The sequence below is a fragment of the Macrobrachium rosenbergii genome, chromosome 21 (genome assembly GCF_040412425.1).
Source record: "Macrobrachium rosenbergii isolate ZJJX-2024 chromosome 21, ASM4041242v1, whole genome shotgun sequence".
Lineage (NCBI taxonomy): Eukaryota > Metazoa > Arthropoda > Malacostraca > Decapoda > Palaemonidae > Macrobrachium > Macrobrachium rosenbergii.
In genome coordinates this window covers 32,749,425-32,776,507 of record NC_089761.1, presented here as the reverse complement: position 1 = coordinate 32,776,507, position 27,083 = coordinate 32,749,425, and the positions used below count along the sequence as shown (strand labels likewise).

At 35.8% G+C, this 27,083-nt stretch overlaps 1 protein-coding gene across 1 annotated transcript in view; it reads right to left on the bottom strand.

The window, feature by feature from the left end:
• Window positions 1-27,083, bottom strand: part of LOC136849436 (cyclic nucleotide-gated channel beta-1-like) — a 45,612-nt gene that overhangs the window by 3,431 nt on the left and 15,098 nt on the right. The window lies entirely within an intron of this gene.

Here is a 27,083-nt window from a genome sequence, read left to right as displayed (position 1 = left end):
ATTATACCTCAGTATTTAGGAGTTATTTTTCCTCACCTGACATCTTTTTTCGTTTTCAAGATAATGTGCTTTTTTGTGTAGGGCATTAAACCAGAGCTTAATACGGATTGGAAGATGTTCTTTAATGTTATAATCTTTATTAACATAGATTAGTTTCTTATGGTCAGGCTTGGCCTCACTGATGATACAGGAATATAATTTTTGTATTTACTTGCTTTGTGAACCATGGCTTTTGAAAGTTGCTATCAAATTGTGACTACACTACAATAATATATATATATATATAAATATATATATATATATATATATATATATATATATATATATATATATATATATATATATATATATATATATATATATATATATATATATATATATGCTATATCTCTCAGATCATAACTACACTACAGTAATGTTATTTGCTATATGACAAAGAAAATGAAGACAAAGTCACTACCAATGTTATATTATATCCACCCCAAACTTTCTAATAAAACAAAATGTAGATATTAACCCATTTCTTAAATTTCAGAAATAAAAACTCAAGCTTTGGGCAAAATTATAACAAAAAGCTATCTGTGTACCACTATACTCTTCTCGCGGATGAGCGAGTATACGCCTTACTGTAAAGGCACACTGTACACATTATTAATGGTTTTTAACAGCAATCCCTCGCGCCCCACCTGCGTTACTTACTATCTTTTTCTTACTACAAAATGTCCAGGTTCCTTTCATTTCTCCGCACTGTACTTTCTTCCTGATTGTTGGTTTGTCATACTTTCTCCTTTAGTGAGTCTCCACGTGCTTGCATAAGCCTCCACAGACTAAAGGAGAAAGTCATCCTCTCTCTCTCTCTCTCTCTCTCTCTCTCTCTCTTACTATCTTTCTCTCTCAATCTTCATACAGACTAATGGAGAAAAGCTCATCTCTCTCTCTCTCTCTCAACCTCTCGATTCTCATGCAGACTAATGGGAAAGCCATCTCTCTCTCTCTCTCTCTCAATCCTCATCTCTCTCTCTCTCTCTCTCTCTCAACTCATACAGACTAATGGAGAAAGTCATCTCTCTCTCTCTCTCTCTCTCTCTCTCTCTCTCTCTATCCTCCTCAGACTAATGGAGAAAGTCATCTCTCTTCTTTCAACCTTCTTAATCTCATACAGACTAGTGGAGAAAGTCATCTCTCTCTCTCTCTCTCTCTCTCTCTCTCTCTCTCTCAATCCTCATACAGACTAATGGAGAAAGTCATCTCTCTCTCTCTCTCTCTCTCTCTCTCTCTCTCTCTCTCTCTCTCTCTCTATCCTCATACAGACTAATGGAGAAAGTCATCTCTCTCTCTTTCAACCGTTCTTAATCCTCATACAGACTAATGGAGAAAGTCATCTCTCTCTCTCTCTCTCTCTCTCTCTCTCAATCCTCATACAGACTGATGGAGAGTCATCCTTTCTCCACCCCATATCTTTATTCCTATCTCTCTCTCTCTCTCTCTCTCCTCTTCCCCTCTCTCTCTTCCTCTCTCTCCTCTCAATCCTCGTTTTTCCCTCCCCTCTCTTCGTTGTCTTTTCATCCTCAAGGTTTTATGATCCGGAGATCATCTTCACTTTCAGCATTTTTCTTCTCAGTGTCCTCCTAAGCTTTAGCTACCTTCTTCATTTTTTACCGTTTTGCTGTTTCTTGCTTTATATTTTCATGATTTTCTTTTATTATTAGTTTAAGATATATATAATATTTCTATACATGGCTTTCCATATTTTTATTAATCTTTATTAATAATTTGGATTATATATTTTGGCCTATTGACAATAAGGCTTCAGCATGATATAGAACAGAAAATTATGAGACTGAGAGAGAGAGAGAGAGACAGAGAGAGAGAGAGAGAGAGAGAGAGAGAGAGAGAGAGAGAGAGAGAGAGAAGTAGTAGACTATCAGTTATTGAAGGCAACATTCGTAGTAGTGCTAACAAAGAGTGGACACCATAAGCAGTGGGGCTAGGAGAGAGAGAGAGAGAGAGAGAGAGAGAGAGAGAGAGAGAGAGAGAGAGTTGCGTGTGTACAGGCCATCTTAAAGCTGGAGTATAAAGAGCCTGAGAATATAAAGAGACCTATACGTGTGTGATTTTACTGAGCTGGTAAAAGGAAATGTAGTATTTTTGCCCTTATTTTGACAGAGAAAGAGCGAGCAGGTCTCTGCTTTTTGAATATTCCGGTTATATATATATATATATATATATATATATATATATATATATATATATATATATATATATATATATATATATATATAACAAGATTAACTAGTAGCTGGTTGATACAGAACGTGATCTGTTCGTGATTTTAAATCAGGAGATCTTGTGAAAAACTAACTCGTTTTCTGCTGGATTTAACTCTTTTGGTTACAGGGATTTCGTAAAGAACCGGGGGATTAATGGCAGAACTGGCATTGTGTACGTGTGTAAAGAAAACGTTCTTGTTTTTTTTCTGTTTAAAGTTAAAACATCCGTGAGGGATCAGCTGCTCTTAAGAAAACATTCTTGTTTTGGTTTTGTCTTAAAGGTAAAATATCTTTGAGGGCTGGGCTGTTCTTTTCCCTGAAGCTTGTATGTCCTTAGGATCAGTGTGGTGCTTTTTTAAAATTCGTTTTTATTAAGTTTAGCGTTCAATTACCTATATCCCACGTAGGTTACCTTAGCAGAAAATTATCCAAAAAAACTGGGATACGGTTTCCACATATACGGGCTAGACACGTTTGCAGATTTTTAAGACGTTTGTTGCTAGTGAAATGTTTTACAATTCTAAGAGAAAATATATTTATGTAAAAGTTTATTTTTTAATTTTTATGTTAATATAAGCTTTACAAGTGCCAACTGATTTCACAAGCTAAAAATAGTGAGGTTTGACAACTCATTGTATAAATAACATCAGCTTGAAGCAACTCTGTGATGACAGCTGAGTAAACGAAACCACAAGTGGCAGGGGAAATTGCACGACGTTAAGCCCCGTAGGGGGGTGTTGCCATCAATGCACCTCACGCGGTGCACTGTAGGCATTACTTAAGGCTCTTTGCAGCGTCCCTTCGGACCCTAGCTGCAACCCCTTTTCATTCCTTTTACTGCACCTCCGTTCATATTCTCTTTCTTCCCACCGTACTTTCCACCTTCTCCTGATAATTGTTTCATAGTGCAACTGCTTTGAGGTTTTCACTCCTGTTACACCTCTCAAACCTTTCTACTTTCAATTTCCCTTTGGCCGAAATTTTATATATTCCATTCTATACAATACATCAAACGTAACGTAATTAAAAAAAGCGTCATTTATTTAGGCCACTTACATCGACTCCCGGAACACCCAACTCCCCTCCTCTCCTCCCCCTGTTCAATTATCAATACCTGTTTAGGCTAATTTTGGTTCGTACGTTGATTGATAATGGCTCGGGGAGGGGAGGGGTGTTGGGACACCCCCACAAATAGCATTTAAAGGGTACGGCATAATATGTCAAGCGACTAATGTTGTGACAGATGAGCTGTCACTGATTATTAATGCGTTATGACAAAGGCCTTCACCCAATTTACATAGCTTTCACTTTTCATAGTTTCTGTTATAGGGATGCCTTTTCTAGGTACACTATTTCAACACCACATTCAATTCCGCGTACATTCGCTTTCAAACAAGTAAAAAATACGCCAAAGTTTCTTCGGTGCAATCGAGTTTTCTGTACAGCCGCTACAGCGTATAATCAAGGCCACCGAAAATAGATCTATCTTTCGGCGGTCTCGGTATAATGCTGTATGAACCGCGGTCCGTGCAACTTTCAGAAGTCAGACGCAAGAATATTGCTAACTTTAACCTTGAATAAACTAAAAACTACCGAGGCTAGAGGGCTGCAATTTGGTATGTTTGATGATTGGAAGGTGGATGATCAACATACCAATTTTCAGCCCTCTAGCCTCGGTAGTTTTTAAGATCTGAGGGCGGACAGAAAAAGTGCGGACAGAATAAAGTGAGGACAGAAAAAAATGCAGACAATAAAGTGCGGACAGAATAAAGTGCAGACAGAAAAAAGTGCGGACAGAATAAAGTGCAGACTGAGAAAGTGCGGACATAGTAAAGTGCGGACAGAATAAAGTGCAGACAATAAAGTGCGGACAGAAAAAATTGCGGACAGAATAAAGTGCAGACAGAATAAAGTGCGGGCAGAAAAAGTGCGGACAGAAAAAAGTGCGGACAGAATAAAGTGCGGGCAGAAAAAAGTGCGGACAGAATAAAGTGCAGACAGAATAAAGTGCGGGCAGAAAAAAGTGCGGACAGAATAAAGTGCGGACAGAATAAAGTGCGGACGGACAGACAAAGCCAGCACAATAGCTTTCTTTTACAGAAAACTAAAAGTGTCTTTGCTCACAAACTGAAAGAAAAAACTCAACAGAACTTTAATCCCGAATTTACCAACATGGCGAAGAGTGATCCCGCGCTTATAAAAGGAAAGAAAAATCATTTGTTTTTTAATATAATTGAAAGTTTTGTTCTTTGATGTATATAATATACCGAGATAAAAAAAAATGTTTTCCCTAAACACACCTAAGAAGATAAGTATATTGATGAAAGTTAGCCATATTTTTATGAATGAATCATACAGACAATTTGGTTATTAGATGTGTATTGTATATCGAGAAACATACATAATGAGCTAAATTTATCAATGCAAATGAGCTTAGTTTATGTCTGAATATATTATTATTATTATTATTATTATTATTATTATTATTATTATTATTATTATTATTATTATTATTATTATTATTATTATTATTATTATTATTTATCAATGAAAATTAGCTATAGTTTGTCTGAATATATTATTATTATTATTATTATTATTATTATTATTATTATTATTATTATTATTATTATTATTCAGGTGAACCTTATTCATATAGAACAGGCCTTCCCGCAGGGGTCATTGACTTAGATTTCAAGCATCCAAAGAATATTATGGTGTTCATTCGAAAGAAATTATAGAAGATAATAGGAAATACAGAAAGAAATAATTTATTATAAAACAAAGATAAATTAACAAAGTAATGGATTATTAGTTTGGTTATAAGATTTATAAAATATATCGAGAAAAAAATTCATCCATAAACACACGTAAGAAGCTAAGGTCATTAATGAAAATGAGCCAGAATTTATGAATGAATCATACCTGACCGAGTGACCTTCAAGATTACAAACCTTACCGATTCGTTCGTCTCATCGTAAACGTTGCATGATGGCAAATTGCAGTGGAGAAGCAGTATGATGAGAGAGAGAGAGAGAGAGAGAGAGAGAGAGAGAGAGAGAGAGAGAGAGAGAGAGAGAGAGAGTATCTCTTGATTAATTAGGCGATGTCGTGACTATCCCTTCAAGCGAGAGTCGTTTGGGCTGATGAACGCCCTGTAAGGTATTCATAAACGACGATCCACGTTGATGGTTTTTCCGTAATCAGGCTGTTCTTAGGTGGACGAGGAGACTGCGTGGTATTGACGCTGTCTTGGGCATATTGTGTAAGGCATAGCTACGAGGAATCCTTCCTAGATAGTGACCCCCAATCGTTTTAACCCGGTATGTATCCACCTTTGCGGCGCGTTTAGCAGAAGTCCGCGGGGGATGGCCGTAAAAACATAAACAAAAGGCTGTAAATATCATAAAGATAATGACCCCCCAAAAATATTAGTCTTAGACCCCCGAAAACCCTTGATGGGCACTATCTAGGAAAGATCCGTTACGAATGATTTTGGCTGGTTACCAGGGTATTGAATTTTGAAAGCTAGACGTTGTTTGTATGTCACTGAAAGTCATGCGTAAGTAGAGAACCAATCAAATGTTACTTGGCTTTACTGTTTAACTTTACCAACTGGACGACCAGTAAATAATGAGAATAACAATTATTCTGGCGAATTGAATGCGCGAAAACAATGCATTTGCTTAAAAGAAGAAAAGAAAAGCATTTTACTCATGTAAAGGAAGATTACTTCACCAAGGGAAGGGGTGAGAATTTGTCCATTCAGACCAACACTACACATTCAAGGATTACAGATCTAGATTAGGGGAGAGTGTATCCAAAGAGAGGTATTATCCAACGAAAGGGATATTACATCATCGTGTACATAATATTGGACCACGGATACAATTGTGAAAGATGTGAGAGAGAAGGCTTAGGGAATTCAGACCACCAAAGCGAGATATTGGCCTTTCAGAGATATTGCTTTATTGTGCATATAATACTTGGACCACGGATAAAATTGTGAAAGGGGTGAGAAAGAAGGCTAGGGAATTCAGACCGCCTAAGAGATATATTATCCAACCAAAGGACTGGAAAAAATGGTGAATGCTGTGAATAGGCGTGAATCTTAAAATATCGTAAAATAAAAAGACAAAACCAATTTTTATTGTAAAACGAGGCCCGTCTAAAAGTAGGCACAGAAATACAATTATTGGTAGGAAGAGTGGAAAGCCACTTTTAATTGTCTGGGAAAAAATAATTTAGAAAAAGGCATCACTGGACACTTACAGAGGCTGAAATAAAAAAAAAAAAAACTTCCAAGAAGTGTGGAAGGTGTTGATTGGGAAGTTTTCAGGAGGGGTTTGAAGAAGATCCGATAACCCTTGAAAGCTAATAGATAGGTGCCGGGTGGCATTATCCCGAGATACAACCGAGTACGAGACCTTTCCCTGAAAAAAAGCGGGACGCCAAATCTTAAAAACAAAAACTAACCATAGAATTTTCTTGAAAATAATCTCATTATGTTTCCTACACTCAAATTACTGCAGAGGCACTAACCTAACGTAACCTTAACCTAACCTAAGCTAACCTTAACCTAACCTAACCAACCTAACCTAACCTAACCTTAACCTAACCTAACCAACCTAACCTAACCTAACCAACCTAACCTAACCTAACCTAACCTTTGGGCATGTCAGAAAAACCGGGGCTGGTGCAATACTAGCATACATCTCAGGAATTTGCTACCGGGAATGACGATGGAATTAAGAGAGGAGAAGAAGAGAGAAGTTGAGAAAGGACATTAATGAAATTTTTCCTTAAACCGTAAAAAGTTCATCTTAAAGCTGGAAAATTATGGACACGTAAAGGACACACTTCAAGAACTTGCTGTTTCTTCTTAGTGACGTCAGTGAAATGTCTCCTCAAAGGCCAATTCACATTATAACATCACGTCACCGACGCATCACGTCACCGACACATCACGTCAGGTCAAAGTACGTGAGTAATTCTTACACGTAATCAAATGGACTTGTTCACACCATCACGTCACGTCAGCGTCAAGCACACGGCATCCACCGTCACATCACGACACGTTTTCTTGGAAAGAATATTTTGACGTGACGTGACGTGACGTGACGGTGCTTATGCAAGCTTCTTACCGCTAAATCCGTGAGTGTTTCTGAGTTTGGGCACGAAATGAGCGGGATCGTGATGGATAGTGAATACAAAGCACGGCTGATGTCGGGACGGTGACGTGACGTGACGTGACGTGTCGGTGACGTGAGGGTGTAATGTGAATCAGCCTTTAACCGGAAAACGTTGCCAGAAAGCTGGATAATTATGGATACGCAAATGACCCACTTAGATAAAAATGAAAAAAGAAAAAAAAATAACTTCATTGATTCCTTTGCTGTGTACCAGATAATTCTGATTTATTTGCGTATCTGCTTACTGATCTTTAAAATGTACACATTATTTATATTTTATTTGTATTCTTAAAAATGTAAGTTCCCTATATATAATAATAATAATAATAATAATAATAATAATAATAATAATAATGGCTTAATTCCCTTCTAGCCATTGAACCCGCAGGTGGGTAGTGCGGTCAGTGCTCCTCACGTGGTGCACTGTAGGCATTACTCAAGGGTCCTTGCAGCGTCGCTTCGGCCCCTAGCTACAATCTCTTTTATTCCTTTTACTGTACCCCCGTTCATATTCCCCTTCTTCCGTTTGACTTTCCATCCCCACGAGCTGTCTGTACAGCGTATAATCAAGGCCACCGGAAACAGATCTATCTTTCGGCCGTCTCGGTATAATGCTATATGAGCCGCGGCCCATGGAACTTTAGCCACGGCCCGGTGGTGGCCTGCTCTATACCGTTGCTAGACGAACGATTATCAACTTACCAAATTTGCAGCCCTCTAGCCTCAGTGGTTCTTAAGATCTGAGGGCGGACATACAAAGAGCGGACGGGTAGGCAGACAAAGCCGGCACAATAGTTTTCTTTAACAGAAGATTAGAACGTCCTATTTCGCGATCCTTGGCTTTCAAGGACTCTGCTGGCGAAGGACACCTGAGTCCTTCGTCTTGTTTACGAGCGCTTCCCAGTGTTTTTCGCGGGAGGATTCCTTCGGGCCAGGAGAGCGTCGCCTAGGATTACAGCACAAACAAGATCCTTCATCTTCCAGAGTTTTTTCCAGTTGCCGAGTGAGGTTAAGACCTTGAACTCTATTTGGAGTTGTTCTCTCTCTCTCTCTCTCTCTCTCTCTCTCTCTCTCTCTCTCTCTCTCTCGTATATATATACACATATTTGTGTGTGTGTGTATATATATATATATACACATATTTGTATGTATATATATATATCTGTGTGTGTGTAATCAATTATTATAATTTTCAAGACAGAGAAACTTAGAGTTAGAAGATATTTCCTCAGAGATACAATGGAAACTAGTTTTTCCTCTTGACAGAAAGCTCTTCAGTAGCACGTCGACCCTAACTCCTGCAACGCTTCACTAGACAAATTTGCCAATGTAAATTTATAATGTCATTCCTGTGCCATCTAAGGATATGTTTATTATTATTATTATTATTATTATTATTATTATTATTATTATTATTATTATTATTATTATTATTATCATTATATTTCAATGTTTTCTCATTATTAGCATAGCATTATTATTATTATTGGTAATAATAATAATAACAATATTATTATTATTATTATTATTATTGTAATGTTTTCTCATTATTAACAAAGTATTATTATTATTATTATTATTATTATTATTATTATTATTATTATTATTATTATTATAACAAATCTAAATATAGACAGGAAACAAGCCAAAATTCAATTTACGTTTTCAGTACCAAGAAACTGGTAGAATTCTGGTATCTAAAAGATGAAGGAGCTTCACTTTTGTCGAAAAACCCTACAAGATATTTCTCGTCATATCTTCCATAAAAGAGAGAAAATTCTCATCGAGGTTCCCAGACGAGGAACGAAAATGAGAGGAGAAATTGAAAGAAGAAATTGAAAGGAAAAATTGAAGGGAAAATTTACATTGGCTGCCATTATTGCTGACGTCATCCTCATAAATAAATTATTACTTTATTTTACGGGTAAAGTCATCAGGACAGATACATTTACGGTTCATTCTCCTTGAAAGAAATGAAGAAATAAAGAAGTTTCATATAGAAATGGCTAGCCGGAGAGAGAGAGAGAGAGAGAGAGAGAGAGAGAGAGAGAGAGAGAGAGAGAGAGAGAGAGAGATCGTCTGTCCAGCTTTCTTGCTGATTTTTTGATTCATATATTTTTTTTTCATTTTTGCGATTTTCTGGAGAGAGAGAGAGAGAGAGAGAGAGAGAGAGAGAGAGAGAGAGAGAGAGAGAGAGAGAGAGAGAGAGAGAGATTGTCTGTCCAGTTTTCTTGCTGCTGTTTTGATTCATAAGTTTTTTTTATTTTTGTGATTTTCTGGAGAGAGAGAGAGAGAGAGAGAGAGAGAGAGAGAGAGAGAGAGAGAGAGAGACCTCAGGTCATACGAACTCCCACAACTGGAAGAATTGACATTCGATGGATTGGAACGATGTCATTGAATAACTTTTTATATTTTTTTTTTAGCGTGAAATTGCCATTCAGGATATAAGGTCGCTTATGGGTCACCGGCCCCCCCTTTTCCCTGGCTTTTAAAAAGGGTCTCTGAAGGGGAAAAGAAAGGGTAGGGAAAGGGCATTTTGGCCTTGGGAGGAGGATTGGTTGTGAAATGAATGTATGTATGTATGTATATATATATATTTATATATGTATTATATATACACATATTCATACATATATACATGTAAATATACATATATAAATATATATATATATATATATATATATATATATATATATACAGTATATATATATATATATATATATATATATATATATATATATATACATATATATATATGTATACATATATATATATATATATATATATATATATATATAATCAGAATATACTTTTTCTGTCTATAAGAAGTAGAGATAAGTAGTTAAAGGTTAGTCCTAGAGACTATAGCCTGGCATTGTGCCTGAAATTTTCCTTATCTGGCAACCTACCGTTCAGAAATCGGGCGCACCAAGTTGAAAGGTAGCTCCCAGGACTTGGTATTGAAACTCTAAACCTAAACTATACCCTGCCAAAGATTCTGAAACAATCCCTATCGTGCTCTGGCAACCTACCGTTAAATAAATCATGCACTGTTAAAGATAGTTCTCCAGACACAATATTGAAGTTTCAGTGAATAAATAGTTTCTGATATTTTTCCCTTTCGTGCTCTACAAACTAATTAAATAAATCGGGCGCACCGTTAAGATAGTTCCAGACACAATATTGAAGCTTTCAGTGAATAAATAGCTTCTGATATTTTCCCTATCGTGCTCTGGCAACCTACCGTTCAAGAAATCGGGCGCACCGTTAAAAGATAGTTCTCCAAGACACAATATTGAAGCTTTCAGTGAATAAATAGTTTCTGATATTTTCCCTATCGTGCTCTGGCAACCTACCGTTCAAGAAATCGGGCGCACCGTTGAAGGGTAGTTCTCCAGGACACCACATTTAAACTACCAGTAAATAAAGTTTTTCTTTGTGTTTTTTTTTTCGTTATTTTTATTTCTTTGGTCATTACCACTTTTATTTCTGAAAAGTTCAAAGAGTCTCCTGGTGGCTGAGACCAGTGACATCTTTTTGGTTTTCTGAAAAGAAAACTATTGTGCCGGCTTCGTCTGTCCGTCCGCGCTTTATTCTGTCTGCACTTTTTTCTGTCCGCACTTTTTTCTGTCCACACTTTTTTCTGTCCACCCTCAAATCTTGAAAACTACTAAGGCTAGAGGGCTGCAAATCGGTATGTTGATCATCCACCCTCCAATCATCAAACATACCAAACTGCAGCCCTCTAGCATCAGTAGTTTTCATTTTATTTAAGGTTAAAGTCAGCCATAATCGTGCTTCTGGCAACGATGTAGGCCAGACCACCACCGGGCCGTGGTTAAAGTTTCATGGGTCGCGGCTCATACAGCATCATACGGAGACCACCGAAAGATAGGTCGATTTTCGGTGGCCTTGATTATACGCTGTAGCTGCTGTACGGAAAACTCGATTGCGCCGAAGACACTTCGGCGCATTTTTCACTTGATTTTATCAAGGTTTCATTTCGCACAAGGTCATCCCAGGTCTCCAGGTCTCCTGAAGTCTCTCGGTCCGGATGTTCTCTTAATGGCCGAAGTTTCTGAGGGGAAGTTTCCCTCTTAGGAAGACGGTTTGCCGTCAGGGATGTTTTTACCCGGGGAGAATTGCGACTGATTCGTTGCGTTGCTTTTGTTTTTGTTTGGGTGATTTCGTTCGTTGGTCGGATAGTGATTGATGGAGTTAATATATATATATATATATATATATATATATATATATATATATATATATATATATATATGTATATTTATATATACTGTATATATATATATATATATATATATATATATATATATATATATATATATATATATATATATATATATATATATATATATATATATGTCCATTTATATATACTGTACATATATATATATATATATATATATATATATATATATATATATATATATATATATATCCATATATATATAAATATATATATGTACATACATATATATAGTACATATATATACATATGCATACGTATATATACAAATATGTATATATATATATATAATGTATATACATATCCTCTAAATGGCATATCTTGAGATTCAAGGCCAACTTTGTACAAAGATCAATTTCCCCATTTTCCTATAACTTTCTCTTCCGTGCTTCATTTAAAAAAAATGAGAGAGAGAGAGAGAGAGAGAGAGAGAGAGAGAGAGAGAGAGAGAGAGAGAGAGAGAGAGAGAATCATCAGGAACTATCATGAATACGTAATTAGAAGCTTTAGGCTGATAGTAAGATTTCTTTAATTAGGCAAGATAAAGAAAACGAGCGACGAAGTATAGAAAATGGGGTATCATTAATGAAGATTAGTTGACCATTATTCCCTCTATAGAATTTCAAATGTCAAAAAAAGGTTTCGTTAATTTTGTACGCTCTGATTTGCTATAATTTTGTGTAGGTTTTCGGAAAATACATCGTGATTAGCGGTAATTGCAAAATGCGTTCACTCGAGTTATTAAGAAATAATCTCAATTAGAATATAATCTTATTTAAAAAATAATCTCACGTAAAACTAATATTAATTAGAAAATAATATTAATTAAGAAAAAATTCTTAATTATTAAAAAATAATCGTAATTATGAATATGGGCAAGGATGGTAATTATTAATCTATATTTTTTTTGTTTGTGGCTTGTGGTAAAGTTTGCATTAATTATCAAAAACAGTTTTACATAATGAGTTTTTTTTATATTATCTGGTGTTTTTCTGTATGAAATGTTGATAATTTAACTCGGCATAAACCCAAAAAAGAAACCCATATTATACAGAAAGAAAAACTTTTAGTTTATTGAAAATAAAACTATTGTACAGGGTTTGTCTCTCCGTCCGCACTTTTTCTGTCCGCCCTCAGATCTTAAAAACTACTGAGGCTAGAGGGCTGCAAATTGGTATGTTGATCATCCACCCTCCAATCATCGAACATACCAAATTGCAGCCCTCTAGCTTCAGTATTTTTGATTTTACTCAAGGTTAAAGTTAGCCATGATCGTGCTTCTGGCAACGCAACAACAGAGGCCACCACGGTCGTGGCTGAGAGTTTTATGGACCGCGGCTCATACAGCATTGTACAGAGACCACCTAAAGATAGATCCATGTTCGTTGGCCTTGATTATGCGCTGTACAGAAAATTCGATTGCGCCGAAGGTACTTCGCCGCATATTTTACTTGTTTATAATATTTTTAAGCAAACGCCGAAGAGAGTTTTACTTTTAATGTTATAATAATCGACTGTTCCATAAGAATATGGAGTTATCTTCTGATTATTATTATTATTATTATTATTATTATTATTATTATTATTATTATTATTATTATTATTATTATTATTATTATTACTGAGCAACAGTAGTAGGAGCTAGCAACAAAGTCAGAATTATACCATTCGCTGTGTAGAGGAATGTCATTAATTTATTCCTAATGGAATTGCAACGTGATTGAGTGCCTGCCCGCTACAGCGTAAAGAATATTAACAAATCAGGAGGCCGGAAAAGAAGGGGAGAGGAAGGGTGGGGGAAGGTGCCCCCTTGCTCTGGTCAGGATAAATAAACTCATAATTCAATCCACACACACCCTCTCTCTCTCGTTTACTCGAAAGTAGATTTGGATGGGAAGTGGAATTTGGCTGGTTCCGATTGGCTGAAAAACCTGACTCTCTCTCTCTCTCTCTCTCTCTCTCTCTCTCTCTCTCTCTCTCTCTCTCTCTCTCTCTCTCTCTCTCAGGCTGTGTTTGCCTGGCCTTGTTTTATGTTTATGCTTTTGATTGTATATATATAAATATATATTTCTTGTATATTCTGTAAATTTTTTCATGCGCAAATACGTACAGGGCTTTTACTGAATTGCTATTCCATTGCATTGAACAATAGTTTCATTGTAATGAATTACAGTTCCATTGCATTGAATTATAATTTCACGATTTTATTGAATTGTAGTTCTAGTATGCTGAATTACGTTTTCATTGTGTTGAATTGTAGTCCCACGATTGCACTGAATTATAGTTCCATGGTATTGATTTATAGTTCCATTTTATCATTTCATGAATATACCGATGAAATCACACCGGCAATTATAAAGCTTGTCTCTTCGTAAAGCTAAAATACTCCTTTGAAATGAAATTAGACACCAAAAATAAACCACAGTTCCCAGAGAAGAAGAAACCGCCACTTCCCGTTTTCTATGGCAGCACTGTTTACCTCTTCTATCGCTCTAGCGGTTCCCGTTTTCTGTTGCCGCAGCGGAAACCACTCCGACTGCGGTAGAGCATTCACGTATCAACTGTCGTCAGGAAACATCTGATTTGATCTCCGGAAATCGTATCGCTGGGGGAGAAATTGTCTCGGAGAGGAAAGCCCGATCAAACACTTCGTGGGAACGTTAGGAGGAGAAAGTTTTCCTGGGGAAACTTTTGGGGTAACACGTCGCAAGAATTCTCCCCTCAGCAACTTGATGATTCTCGGAGGATTTGGGCCGGAAATAAGAGGTTATTTCGATGCTCTCTCTCTCTCTCTCTCTCTCTCTCTCTCTCTCTCTCTCTCTCTCTCTCTCTCTATATATATATATATATATATATATATCTCTCTCTCTCTCTCTCTCTCTCTCTCTCTCTCTCTCTCTCTCTCTCTCTCTCTCTCTCTCTCTATGTATATGTAGATATTGTAAATATACACCTTGTGTACATAAACGTGTCTAGTTCTAGAATATACACATACATCATGAAGATAGGTTGGTCTACAACACGCATTTTTTTTTATCGTTTTTGATAAGAAACAAATAAATTTCAAGTAGAATATATCTAAAAAAAAAAGCAACCTCTGCTTCTGTAGGCCTACAGGGAATCGGGCTGTAGATCTGGCGTTCTTATGTGAGGTAAAGAAAATAGGTGAAAGAAAGAGGAATGGAACAAAGAACATTTTTCTCAGAACATAACAGAACTCAATATAGCCAGTGCTGGGATGAACACAGCAGTGGTCTTGCAACTGAATAAGACACAGCATCCCAAAGCAAAAGAACAAACCACTGTTTCTGAAATGAAAGAGAACACTGCATCACTCTGTGAAAAAGTACAAATTGTTCTTGCAGCAGTATAGCACACAGCATTCTCTCTATAGATGTCAGAACGCAGTGTTCTGTGAACGGAGCAATATTCAGGTTTAGCAAAGCAAATCAGAGAGCAGTAAGCTGTTCTAGATACGGAACAGCCTAAAGCATAGCCCGAACATTGTATTCTGTGAACACAAGAGAATGTTGTAGTCTCAGAACTGAGCACGAAGTTAAATTTATTTACTTCTGAATGCTCGTAACTTTACATATTTTCATACCGCTTCAATTTCCATGTCCACGAGAGAGAGAGAGAGAGAGAGAGAGAGAGATCTGCATCAAAAAATAGCTAGAGGGACTTTTTAGTCGATCCATATTAGAATTTCATATCAGTTATGGCTGCTTCGTTTTGTTCTGCCATGTGTTTGTAAGGATGGAAAAGTATCCTGTAGGATGCTGTATCTATAATTCTCATTCTCTCTCTCTCTCTCTCTCTCTCTCTCTCTCTCTCTCTCTCTCTCTCTCTCTCTCTCTATATGTGAGATTTATTAAGAGTAAAGATTAAACTCTTTGCGCGCAAATTCCTTTACCTAAACAAAAGCAATTTTCAGCACTTAACTTTAATAACGAAAGTTCGTTTGCGTTTCTCTTTCCTTAAATAACATTTCTCATTAACCTCGTTCTAAATCCCTGCCTTTAGATCAACCTTGCTTCATTATTAGTCAAGATAAGAAGAAGGAAATATTAACTTTCCTGTGTACAAATGAGATTCATAACTATAAAGTTTAGTTTGCTTTTTTTTAGAAATGTGCTGCCATAAAGTTGGGTCAACTTTAATTAACTTGGTATTTGGCTAACTGTAAAGTCTCTCTCTCTCTCTCTCTCTCTCTCTCTCTCTCTCTCTCTGTGAATGAGTTATTTTGCCAACATTGTCTTTAGTATTCTCTTCGTTACGTTGCTGAACAGTTTTTTTTTTTAATTTCCAGGTTGACTCATTAATATCATTCATATAATTAGATTTCATGGCTTATTTATATGATTTCATAATATATATGTTTGTGTGTGTTTGTGAAACTGTTTCTGTAACGTATGTTACGCAAGAAGGACAGAAAGGGTGAAAAACGTGAAGAAACTTAGCATTAAAAACGCTGACGTAGGTGGAAGGATAGCTCATTGAGATGGTGTGGGCATGAGGAAAGAATGGAAGAAAAGAGGTTGGTGGAAAAGTGATTAATTCTGATAATTAAGTGGAAGAAGGTTGTGGAATGTAATGTCCTTGTTATCTAGGTCTGACGAGCTGCTGATGAACGTTTCTGGTAGGATTAAGTGGTGGTTAACGAGGAATTATTATTATTATTATTATTATTATTATTATTATTATTATTATTATTATTATTATTATTACTATTTTTTTATTATTATTTGTATTTTGCAAGGCGTTCATCCATCACTTAGAAGCTTAGGAAAAACAGGTTGATGATAAACATTATATATGTATATGTATATATATTTTATCTATCTATATATCTATCTGTCTATCTATCTATCTATCTATCTATCTATCTATATATATATATATATATATATATATATATATATATATATATATATATATAGTGTTCTGTAACATATGCTATTAAGAATCAACCCACACAAACGCGAGCCTGCACACACACACATACACATATATACACACACATACACACACACACACATACACACACCCACTGTTGGCTGATTGATAGCAGTACCTCTTCCCTTACGGGAACATGCGCACAGTGACTCACACTGTAGTTACGTTGGGCAGAAGCGTCCCTTCCGATATAAAGAAATGGGCGTCTGGTCTAGTTTCCAAGCTACTACGCAAACATGTCCTATTCACTCCATCTTGACACTTGTTACACACACGCAACTGAACAAACGGGTGGATTGTTTAGGCTGCGGGTTATCGCTTTTGTTGGCCGAGGTAAAGTTTGGCTATAGAGAGAGAGAGAGAGAGAGAGAGAGAGAGAGAGAGAGAGAGAGAGAGAGAGAGAAGTTTATTGGTGGGAATCTTTATTCGTAATAGCTCCTTCAATAAGTAGACTTAGATCGGATACATGTTACAGTGTCAGGGTTTGTTTGTGCTCTCTCTCTCTCTCTCTCTCTCTCTCCTCTCTCTCTCTCTCTCTCTCTCTCTCTCCTCTCTCTCTCTCTCTCTCTCTCTCTCTCTCTCTGTAGGGGAAGGCCAGGCTGAAGGGGGTTGGGAACACGAAAAAGGCATAGGAAAAGGGAAGAATGAAAGAATGATTGAAACAATTCAGCGAATGAGCGCAGACAAGAAATCATTTGTCAGAGACTTATTTTATACAAATTTTGTTGGCATCAATTCAGTGATTTCATTTAATGTCGTATTTCGGATTATTTTTCAGTCCCATGTCCTGCCTACATAAAATTACACTATCACAAAACTGTAATTCATTAGATTTTATACAAAACCGAGATACTGAGAAAATAAAATGACAAAATTATAATTGTTATATTTTATACAAAGCTCTTACACTTTGGAAATAAAATTACAAAATAATGAAATTATGATCTGTTGTGTTTTGCGCAATAGATACTGAGGAAATAGACCCATAAAAGGATGATCTGTTATATCTGATACAGTGCTCTTATACTCTGGAAATAAAAAGACAAAATAATAATCCAGTATATTTCATCCAACACAGATTCTGAGGAAACCGGGAGTCAAATACGAACTCAGTATTTTTTTTTTTTTTTTAGTTGCAAGCGTAAAAAACATTCCTTCCTTCATCTTTCAGCTTTCAGCCATCGCTTCATAACTCGGCAATATTGAAACCCACTCGAGCATGAAATCGCTCACACGATTGCAGCATGGAAGGAAACCCTCGACCGGAAGCGGAATGGCGTTATATATCCATTATGACCCCTTTCTCCGAATTACATCTCCGGATATAAAGGCTCCATCAGTGAGGATGCAATCACGATCGCTGGACGGATGAATTGGGATGGGAATGATTTTTTTTTTAAGGAGAGAGAGAGAGAGAGAGAGAGAGAGAGAGAGAGAGAGAGAGAGAGGGAGAAGAGCATGTTCCCTTTGGATGCGCGCGTGTGCGTGTGTGTGAGAGAGAGAGAGAGAGAGAGAGAGAGAGAGAGAGAGAGAGAGAGAGAGAGAGAGAGAGAGTTCTCTTTTGGTATGTATGTGAGAGTGAATTCCCTTTGCGTGTTTGTGTTTGTGTGCGTGTATGAGAGAGAGAGAGAGAGAGAGAGAGAGAGAGAGAGAGAGAGAGAGAGAGAGAGAGAGAATCGTGTATTTGAGAACAAATGAAGAGTTCATAAATATCGGAAAAGGGAAATAATCAAAATCTTTTGGAAAAATGGAAACGATTGCAAGCTTAAACAAAAGTATGAATATTATGAGTTTTCGAAAATGCAAGATATTTAGTTTGTGAAAGAAAACCAGTAAAAAATGCGCCTAAGTCTCTTCGGCGCAATCGAGTTTTCTGTACAGCCGCTACAGCGTATAATCAAGGGCACCGAAAATAGATCTATCTTTCGGTGATCTCGGTATAATGCTGTGTGAGCCGCGGCCCATGAAACTTTAACCACAGCCCGGTGGTAGCCTATCATATATAGTTGCCAGACGCACGATTATAGCTAACTTTAGCCTTTAAATAAAATAAAAACTACTGAGGCTAAGGTCTGCAATTTGGTATGTTTGATGATTGGAGGGTGGATGATCAATATACCAATTTGCAGCCCTCTAGCCTCGGTAGTTTTTATTTTTGTGGTTTTGAGGGCGGACAGAAAAAGTGCGGACAGTAAAAGTGCGGACAGAAAAAGTGCGGACGGACAGACTAAGCCATCTCAATAGTTTTCTTTTACAGAAACCTAAAAATATGAAAATACCATGGATTCTGAAACTTGACATAGATCGTGGTATGGAAATAAAGAAGTTCTTTTACGTATTGGAAAAGAAGTGGTAAACAGGTCATATTCTTCGACGTATTCGCAACTTTATGTAGAGGAGAATATCATTCAGCCGGGCGTAGCCATCTCCATATTGGTCGGTGCGGAAGTAACGAGGGGGATATCTTGCAACTGTTTTTTTTTTTATTTATTTTTTATCGCAGTATCTAGCAACTGCTGATCTTCGATAGTCATCAGGAAGGAGAGTCTCTCTCTCTCTCTCTCTCTCTCTCTCTCTCTCTCTCTCTCTCTCTCTCTCTCTCGTGGTTATTTTCTTTAATGATCCTGTTATTCAATGATTTTGTTTCTCTTTTCTCTCTCTCTCTCTCTCTCTCTCTCTCTCTCTCTCTCTCTCTCTCACAAAAATTTCTCTCTCTCTCTCTCTCTCTCAAAAATTTTTCTCTCTCTTTTTCCCAAAAATTGATCTCTCTCTCTCTCTCTCTCTCTCTCTCTCTCTCTCTCTCCCTCTCTCTCTCTCTCTCTCTCTCTCTTGGCGAAGGAGGCTACGCAATTTGTTTTTATCAGTACAGCGATACAGAAGGAATTGGCCCAGGGTCCCCTCGTAAAGGGAAGTAAGAGATTGGTAAGGGATCACAATTTGGGTGGTTATGTTACATGAGCCTGTTATTCAAAAGTCTTCGGTTTTTACACGAATTTTTGCGCGTAGATGTAAATTTCTCTCTCTCTCTCTCTCTCTCTCTCTCTCTCTCTCTCTCTCTCTCTCTCTCTCTCTCCTTCACGCCTGTACTAGACAATATTTACAAAAACGCATCAAGGGGAAAGTAGAATGAATGATAGGGTCGGGAATAAAGAGGCCTCCTCTTCGTGTAGGCCTACGGGAGGATGAACGTACTCATCCCTTCATGCGTTCCATTGCTCTGGAGGATTTACGGGCCTTTGAGAGAGAGAGAGAGAGAGAGAGAGAGAGAGAGAGAGAGAGAGAGAGAGAGAGAGAGAGATTTGGATATTAAACTTGTCTTCATTTTATGAGTATGTCTGTTTAAACTATGCTTTTGTTTTTAGTAATAATATATATGTATATATATATATATATATATATATATATATATATATATATGTTTACATATATATTATGGTGTGAATATATATATATTTTTATATTCTATATTTATATATGTGTTGTATGTAAGTTTTTATATATATATATATATATATATATATATATATATATATATATATATATATATATATATATATATATATATATATATATATATATACAGTATATATATGCAGTATATATACATGCAGTATATATATATATATACAGTATATGTATATGTATGTATATATATATAAACTTACATACAAACATATATAAATATTAAATATAAAAATTTATATATATATTCACACCATAATATATATATATATATATATAAATATTATTATTATTATTATTATTATTATCCTTATTATTATTATTATTATTATTATTATTATTATTATTATTATTATTATTATTATTATTATTATTATTATTATTACTAAAAACAAAAGCATAGTTTAAACAGACAGAAACTCATAAAATGAAGACAAGTTTTATATAATATTTAGAGCTGCCACATCTTCACTCCCAGCATTCTCACCCTTCGAGGGGCATTCTCTCTCCGAGAATGTCCAAAGGAGACACGTGCATAAAATTCCCATTTGGAGAACGTGGTGCCAATCCCACTTCCACGAGATTCGAGTTCAGACTTTGCCACTCAGCCACAAAGGAATGCGACTAAATTCCATTCTCATGCCTGTGGAATTGAGGCCATAGACCCGAGAGAGGGAGAGAATCCTCCATAATCATATTTTCTTGTGAGGATTACCTCTGAAGATGGCGGATGTTACACTAAACGTTAGGGTAACGTACACGAATGTGTTGTGATGTTTGTATACTTCGGTCTTAGAATTGTTTGTGTGCGAGTGAAATGCTCATGTTGTATGTTTGATGTTTATATACTTTATTCTTATAATTGTTTGTGTTAGAGTAAAATGTACATTTGCGTTTCTTGCTTACATTTTTCATTCTTAGAATTGTTTTTGTTAGAGCAAAATGTACACGTACGTGTTGTGGTGATTGTGTATTTCAGTCTTAGAATTGTTTGTGTTAGAGTAAAATGTACATGTACGTGCTGTGATGTTTGGATGTTTCAGTCTTAGAATTGTTTGTGTTTGAGTAAAATGCACACGTATGTTTGTTGCTTATATTTTTCATTCTTAGAATTTTTGTGTTAGAGTTAAGTGTACACGTATGTGTTGTGATGTTTGTATATTTCAGTCTTGGAACTGTGTGTTTGAGTAAAATGCACACGTATGTTTGTTGCTTACATCTTTCATTCTTAGAATTGCTTGTGTTAGAGTAATATGTACATGTATGTGTTGTGATGTTTGTATATTTTAGTCTTAGAATTGTTTGTGTTTGAGTAAAATGTACAGTATATGTACGTTTGATGTTTGTATATTCTAGTCTTAGAACTGTTTGTGTTCACCTTAAAGTATTGAGTGGAGAACTCTCATACACAGAAAAACTATGTAGTCTACTCCTGTTTGCATTCGTCTAGTTGCACTACGACTACTAGAGAAATATAAAGTGGACCATTTTTCTTCGTTTAGAGAGCTGTATTATTCTTGTCTATGCTTATTCCTTATTCTTTCTTCTCTCTTCTCAGGTACGTTTGATGCTTTTGTGGAAGTTCTCAGTGTGGTAGGTTTTTATTTTCTTCGTTGTGGTGCTAATGTCATTTAATCTTTTTATTTTGAAGCAGACACACGTCTCTCTCTCTCTCTCTCTCTCTCTCTCTCTCTCTGCACACACACACAACTTTTATCTAATTTGGTTACATAACATACCAATATACGTGTTACCCCAATTCCCTCTCCTTCCTTAGCTTTCCTGAATAATTGTAACTTCCTTCTATTCCCCACAGTTATTACCCACTGTGTCATTCCCCTTTCTCATACCACCCCAGCCTTGGCTTTGTGCTTAAGAGGAAATTTATTGAATTGTGTCAGTACATTGGTACATTATTCATCGTAAACGACTTCCATATGCCTGGCGTAGCGCTGGGCGAGGTCGCTTTATCAAGGGAAGCAAATGTTTCACTGCCTTGTGGACGAAGGCTGGTTTGTTGCTCAACAGAGGGAATTTGGTGTGGGACGTTTAACTCTGCGGGATTTGCACTCCGCAATTCATTTAGTCGATGTCTGTTTTTCAGAGGTATTAGCTGTTTAGGAACAGTGTATCTGCCTAGCTTTGTATCTGTCTGTCTGTGTCTCTGTCAGGGTATCTGTCTAAAAATATATATATATATATATATATATATATATATATATATATATATATATATATATATATATATATATATATATATATATATATATATATATAAGTAATTGACACACACTCATGTGTGGAACGGAAATAAATTTCTGAGACACATCGGGATCGAACCAGGTCTTTCCTCTGGAAGGCAAGGGCGCACTAACTAAACCACCCGAGTCATGACATGTGTGGTTCGTTTGGTAGCGGCCTTGCCTTTCAAATGAAAGAGCTGGGTTCTGATGGAGATGTGACTCAATATATAATTATATATATACAGTATATATATATATATCTATATACTATATATATATATATATATATATATATATATATATATATATATATATATATATATATATATATATATATATATATCTATATATATATATATATATATATATATATATATATATATATATATATATATGTATATATATATGTGTGTATGTTCTTCCCCCTTAATTACTCCTTCTCCCGCCCCCTTCTCCCTTACCCGTCACTCACCTATGCATCTGCAAATAGAATTACCTTCATTAGAGAAACGAAAGATTCGAGCCGTCCATGGAGGTTAGACATGACAGGTAAAAGAAGCTAAAAGGCTTCCGGAGTCCATTATCTCGAATTTGACACTCCCTGATTGAAAATCTCTGGGAGTTTAATCTTCATATGACGTGCGAGAACTTTTTTTTTAATAGTTACAGACTCAGTCGTTCTAGGTAAATACATATGGAAATACACACTTACACTTATATATATATATATATATATATATATATATATATATATATATATATATATATATATATATATATATATATCGTTGTTTGTGAGTGTATGTGGAAAATTATTGTTTGTTACTTATTATCTTGCATATATAGACACGCATACATTAGCACACACACATACATATATATGTATTTTTTTTCTTGATAGCTAAATGGATAAAGTCACTATCACTTGTATCAACCCCCAAAAAGTGCATAGGTTCGAACTCTGTTCAGAGTAGATGTACTATATTTATCGTAAATATTGCCACTTGAGTGCAAGTTATTCATAGTGAAAACTGAATTTGATATTAATGTATATGTATATACTGTATATGTATATATATATATATATATATATATATATATATATATACATATATATATATATATATATATATATATATATATATATATATATATATATATATATATAAACACGTCCATTTCTCTTGCATAACAGAAATGATTTACTTCCAGAGAAAAGAGAAAAAAGATAGAGTAATTACCACTGAATTCAGCAGTCCTCCAAGAACATATCTTGTTACCTCGCCACTACATTAATTAGGAGCCTACTAAAGTCTCTGCAGAAACTCCCAGCCAAGGAATACAGTTCAAGGCCGAGAGAGAGAGAGAGAGAGAGAGAGAGAGAGAGAGAGAGAGAGAGAGAGAAATTGGAGTCCAGACAGTGTTTTTTTATGACCTTAGAGTACCATTACTTCACGCGATGAGTCCTTGACAAAACTCTCTCTCTTGATGAGTGTGGGGATTGTAGGGTAGTGGTGTTTCGTTGGTTATTCTGTCTTACGATTTAGACAAATGATTATCTAGATAAATGGAATAATGCTATTTTATATATGCTGTCTCTCTCTCTCTCTCTCTCTCTCTCTCTCTCTCTCTCTCTCTCTCTCTCTCTCTCTCTCTCTATATATATATATATATATATATATATATATATATGTATATATACATGAATATGCATATATATATGCATGTATAATATATATATATATATATATATATATATATATATATATATATATATATATATATATATATATATATATATATATATATATATATATATATATATATATATATATATATATATATATATGAAGATATGTTTTATGATTGTTCAGTTATTAATATTATTATCATTATTATTATTATTATTATTATTATTATTATTATTATTATTATTATTATTATTATTACTTTAACGGTAATATCAGGCAGGGTCGAGTTGGTAAGTCCCGAACCACGGGTCATTACGTACCCTTCAGATGTCCAGACCCGTTCTGGTCACCTATATGGGGCCACTGGTATGACGGTTTGACCCCGGACTGGACGACGGAAAGTCTGAACGAGCACTAGCATTCTTGTCAGTAAGCAAGACATTAACTTGCTTTTGTGTGTGTGTGATAAAGGAAGAGACTAAATATACAGGTAACATATATACATACACACACTCATATGGGCGTGTATTAATGTTCCCTGTGGTTAAATGACTTATGTTCATTAATTGCCCCGTCTGGTTTCGGTAGCACGGTAGGGCTTGCAACATCACTTCGTGTGAAAATGAACTGCATAGCAACTTGAGGGCAGCCTGTTCTGGAAAATGGCAGCGTTCTAAATATAAGAAAAATGACGTTTCTTTCGCACAACTCTCCAAGCTTCGGAATTTTCTGCCTACTTCTGTTGATCCCTGAGTCTCGTAACTCTCCACAAGAAGCAGATAGTAGCCTTTCATTTCTACAAGAAACAGGTCTAGGTCTAAATGGGAGAGCTTGCAACTTCACCTCGTGTGAAGATGAATTACATAACAACAGAAGGGCAAGCTGAGTATATGAAAAACTATCGTTTCTTTTTCACAAGTCTTCAAGATTTGGAATTTTCTTCTTTCTTCTGTTAGCCCTTGTATCTCGTAGCCTTCCGCAAGAAGCAGATCTACTCGTAAATGGAGTAGGTCTGCTTCTTGCCTCCCACCTTACAAGAGTAGGTATAGGTCTAAATTTACTTGGGCTCTTTAAAAAGCAGATCTGCTTGTAGCCTTCCACCTTACACGAAGTAGGTCATGGTTTAAATTCTTGTGGACTCTTTTATAAAGCAGAACTGCTCGTTGCCTTCCACTTTTACAGTATGTAGGTCTAGGTCTAAATTCTCCCTGGCCTCTTCAAGAAGCAGATCTGCTCGTAGCCTCCCATCTTACAAGAAGTAGGTCTAAGTCTAAATTCTCCCTGGACTCTTTAAAAAGCAGATCTGCTCGTAGCCTCCCATCTTACAAGAAGTAGGTGTAAGTCTAAATTCTCCCTGGACTCTTCAAGGAGCAGATCTGCTCGTAGCCTCCCATCTTACAAGAAGTAGGTCTAAGTCTAAATTCTCCCTGGACTCTTTAAAAAGCAGATCTGCTCGTAGCCTCCCATCTTACAAGAAGTAGGTGTAAGTCTAAATTCTCCCTGGACTCTTCAAGAAGCAGATCTGCTCGTAGCCTCCCACTCTTACTATATGTAGGTCTACTGTAGGTCTAAATATTCCCCGGACGCTGTGGCCTGAGAGGCTGGTTAAAATAACGCAGGAGGAGGAACTGACAAAACCAACACTCAAGAGGAACTGCCCTTTTACAACCATCTCCCGTCAATAATTTATCTCAGTCGGTGCCAGAGCTGTATACACACAGGTTAGACCGATCCCCTTCTTGGCTCTGCTGAATAAACTCAGGCCTAACGAAGCGTGGGGCTTCATTTGCCCACAAATTCCGAGAGTAGGCGGAGAGAGAGAGAGAGAGAGAGAGAGAGAGAGAGAGAGAGAGAGAGAGAGAGAGAGAGATCTTCTACATACATTTGCCCTTGAGGAAACTAGGTGTTCTATATCTGTCTATCTTTAATGTGTAAATACTGATTTTTTTTTACAGTTTTTAGTGAAGTTTCATTTATTAGTTCATCGTCATAGTGAACTGTGTTATATCCTATCTCGTCTTTGTAAAACTACTGTCGTAATGCTGTCAGTTTTATTTAGCATTGTATATGATAAAGGAATATATATATTTATATATGATAAAGGAATATATATATATTTATATATTTTGCCTAATTTTTGTATATTTTGCATAATTTTCTTTTCTAACATTGAGCTGTTTTATATCTTTCTATCTTTGATGGGCAAATGCTGATTTTCTTTTATAGATTTAATGAAATTTCAAATATTATTTTATTATTACAGTAAAATTGATCAACTCCTATCTTGTTTTTGTAAAATAACTATCGTGATGTTGTCAGTTTTATTTAGTTTTATTTGCATATGCTAGAGGAATACGCATATTTATATATTTTGCATACATTTCCAGAACATTAAGCTTGCTCTCCTAATAGCCATTCCCACAATTCTTGTCTCACCTTTTACCCAACTCGCCTATTCCCTCATCCTACTTACCATCTATACCTATGAACATTCATTTCTTAAATTCTGTTGATTTTCATTTGCCCCTCACAACCTTTCTTTTGCTCATATTTAATCTCTATTTTCCCTGCTTGTTACTCATATTGACTCTCAGCTTTCTCCTCTTTCAAAACCTCTAAACTCATTCACCAGCTGCTGAAATTTCTCCTCGGTATCTCCAGGCATGCGTGCGTCATCTGCTGACATCAGCTATTTCAAACTTTCTTCAAGATTCACTTTCTTGTCCCATAACTTTTTGCACCTCATATATATATATATGTGTATATATATATATATATATATATATATATATATATATATATATATATATATAAAGGTATATAATGTGTGTGTATATATATATATATATATATATATATATATATATATAAAGGTATGGACTTCCATGGCCTTCCTATCCACCCAAAAACCCTCATTAACAAAACACGGAAAATACCGATGGATGTAGAATACTAAATATCGTTCACGGCCCCTCCTTCCCTTCCTTTGAAAAGAGAGAGAG